Below are 3,577 nucleotides of genomic sequence, written 5' to 3'. Positions count from 1 at the left end.
ATATATATATATATATATATATATATATATATATATATATATATATATATGGCCATTAAGGGCCACCGGTTCTGAACAAGAACCGGTTCCAATAACCCCTTTTGGGCACCGGTTAACTAGTGTTAAAAACTGTAATTACCACTAGTTTTGAACCGGTGCAAAAAATCTCACTTTTTCACATCCCTCAAATCTAAACCGGTTCAAAACCGGTGCGAAAAGTCAGTTTTGAACTGGTGCACATTTCCTTTTTTCTACTAGTACATTCATCTAGACGTTATGGTTCAAAAAGGTAAATCTGGATAAAAAGATTAGAATGAGAAGATTTAGGTGATACAGACTGAAGGTAGTAAGCTCAGCTTTTGTTTTTAACATATGTTATTTTCTTTAATTGTTACCATACGAGCATGGTACCCTTAGAGAGTTCCATTGTGTCAATTAGTCCTAAACTGATCTGTTGACCCTAAGTTTTGATGATGACTCAAGAAACCTAAGCAAACCATAACTAGTTTAACTTCTGTTTTAGCATTGATTATTGACAGGTTTATGCTACGAGATTCTGGAGTAAGAATGGAGCATGGAACAAAGTCTAAGTCTGCTATGGAAGGATAAGAAGACAATCAGAAGACAAGTTCCTTGAGTGAGGAACTGAAGCTCCAGAGTCGAAGCTTCAAGACAAGTTCCTTGAGTGAGGAACTGAAGCTCCAGAGTCGAAGCTTCACAGAGTTTCAAGGAGTCTATTTTAGTTTATCTTTATTTTTAGGCTTCTTGTATTTATGTTAAGTACTTTGATTATGATAGGATTAAAGTGGATTTTATTAAGATTTTATTTTCCATATTTTAGCATGTTTATTTCGAAAATATCTTTTAAGTAAAAATATCTTTTTGTCAAAAAGAATTTCTGATTTTATTAAAGCTTATCTTTTTGGAAAATCAGTTTTTGGAAAATAATCTTCAAACGTGTGTTTACTTTGTCAAAGAGGTTGAGAAAAATTAGAATGCAGTAAAACCACTTCCTGTTGAATTGATTTTACTTGCAGCCCAAGCTCCAACAAGCTGCACATCCTAATTCTAAGGAAATTGTGGCTTAGTGGAGATTGAGGCAACGGCTGTTTTATCTTCCTCTATTTTTCTATAAATTAAATTGGTTTTTAGTTGAGAAAAATATACTTGAGCATTACAATCTTTAAGCTTTCGAAAAGAGTCATAATCCTTAGCATTCAAAGTTTAATCTTGAGTGTCTTAGTACTTAGCATTCAAAGTCCTTGAGTGTCTTAGTACTTAGCATTCAAAGTTTAATCTTGAGTTGTATTGGGATAGAGTTTGGGTAAACTCTAAGATTGTTTATTGCTTTGAGTGAAGCAAGGAGAAAGAGAGAGTTTAGAGAGATCAACTAGTTGAGGGATCAGTTGAAGGGTATTTAAGTTCGTTGAGGAACTTGAGTGTAGAGTCTCAATTTGTAATAGGTTGTTTGCCCTATTATTATTAAGAGTTGAGTTTAAAAGCCCTTGTGGTCGTGGTTTTTCTTCTTGATTAGAGCCAAGAAGTTTTTCACGTAAAATTTCTCTTTACACTTTAAGTTTTTGTTTGAGTTTCTTTACTAATTCCGCAAAAATTACCCTAGTTCCTTAACAATGCAATTCACCCCCCTTGTATTGTTCTTTTGAGTCAACATAATCATATCTATTCACTCTAAAAAAAATACACAAATTTTCATACGTGACTAGCCACGTCGTGTGGTCGGGATTACTCGAGTTACCTGGTTAGAGGTTACTTAAGTTACTCGGTCGGGGGTTACTTGAGGGGTTCAGTTAGGGGTTTATTTGAGGGGTTCAGATTAGGGTTACTTGGTCATGGGTTACTTGAGGGGTTACTCGGTCATGTGTTACTTGTAGGGTTAATCGGTCAGGGGTTACTGGAAGGGTTACTCGATCCGGGGTTACTCGAGGGATTACTCGGTCTGGGTTTAGTCGGTCAGGATTAACTCGAGTAACCCCTAACCGAGTAACTCGAGTAACCCCGATAACTTGAGTAACCCCTAAATGAGTAATTTGAGTAACCCCAACCACACGATGTGACCAGCCACATAGGAAAAATCCTCTAAAAAAATAAAAATAAAGATAACAACATTCATAATATTAGCACACATGAGTGCTGAATTAGGTACATAATGATAGCATTAATAGTTTATTTAGGTGAAAAATGTCAAAAAAGATATCTATAATATCTAATGATGATGACTAAAATCTAATTATCTAAAAAAGAATAATGATAGAACAAATAAAATATAATTATCGCAAAGAAAGCCTAATTCACGTGATTATTCATGCAAAATTGCAAACCGGGTCATCTAATTAAATTGTGCATGCACTGGTCCGTTCCCTATAAAAGTGAGAAAGTAATAATAGCAAATAACATATAATTGTAATAATAACAAAAATTATGGGTCTTAAACGTAAAATTGAGGGTGAAATTGAGATTAGAGCTGGAGCTGGAGATGTGTACCATGAGATATATGAGAGTAAACCTCATCATGTATCTCATGCCGCACCCCATTTTATCCAAAGTTGTGACTTGCATGAGGGCAAACTTGGTAAGCCAGGCTCTATCATCGTTTGGAAGTACAAAACAGGTATGTATTGTCGTAATTATATACGGAGTACTTAATATTACCTAGCTATATATTCTTGATTTGTCATCGTTCGTATATGTTTACAATTTTATTGGATTTAATTTTTTTTTTTAATTAGGAACAAAAATTAGCTATTACAGAAGTTTTCATAAGAAAATTAGTGCTACCAAACATCTTATATAATTAGTTACCTTATTTATTTCAGCACCGATCAACCTTATTAGTTTCAATTAATACAGTATTCATTTCAGTTAACTCAACACTGTCAACAGTTTTAACTCTTTTTAAGGAATCGTCGTCATACGTATCCTAAATTTATTCAATTACTACATGTCTTTTTATGTTCATATATAGGTGGAAAACCACTGGTAGCAAAGAATATAATCGAAGAAATTGACAAGGAAAAAAAGTTGGTGAGGCAACGATGTATCGAAGGTGATGTCTTGGAGGAGTATAAGACCATTGTTGGAACATGCCAGGTAATACCCAAGGACAATGACACTTGCATAGTGAAGTGGATTATCGAGTACGAAAAATTGCATCCTGGTATCCCCGAACCAACCGCGTTGCTCGATTCTTTGCTTGGTGCAGCCAAAGACATCGACGATCATCATCATGGTGTAAAGAAGTAAAGAAAAATGTCATCGAATAAGGATAGGAAGTGAAACGCCGTTTTGGTGAGAAGTAAATTATATGTGATCATTTTCTGCCTTTTAGCGTGTAATTGTTTCCGGTAAGGATATATTGATATGTGTAAGAATTGAAGTTGTATGCTTTAGTAGTTATTGTTGTTTGCATCAAGTTTAAAACTAAATAAGAGCGGTATCATGATTTAGCTCATCAATGTAAGCATGGCCACTTACCTATGCATGTTTGTAAAATCTTGACTATAGCTTCAATGGTCAAAGGAGGCTAACATTGATCATGTATAATTTTAATTTTAGATTG

At 34.4% G+C, this 3,577-nt stretch overlaps 1 pseudogene; it reads left to right on the top strand.

The window, feature by feature from the left end:
• The first annotated feature begins 2,439 nt into the window (after window positions 1-2,439).
• On the top strand, window positions 2,440-3,261 carry LOC145565290 (MLP-like protein 31 pseudogene; annotated as a pseudogene).
• Window positions 3,262-3,577: the final 316 nt, after the last annotated feature.

Source organism: Chenopodium album, chromosome 10 (genome assembly GCF_948465745.1).
Source record: "Chenopodium album chromosome 10, dcCheAlbu1.1, whole genome shotgun sequence".
Lineage (NCBI taxonomy): Eukaryota > Viridiplantae > Streptophyta > Magnoliopsida > Caryophyllales > Amaranthaceae > Chenopodium > Chenopodium album.
This window is presented reverse-complemented; position numbering and strand designations above follow the sequence as displayed.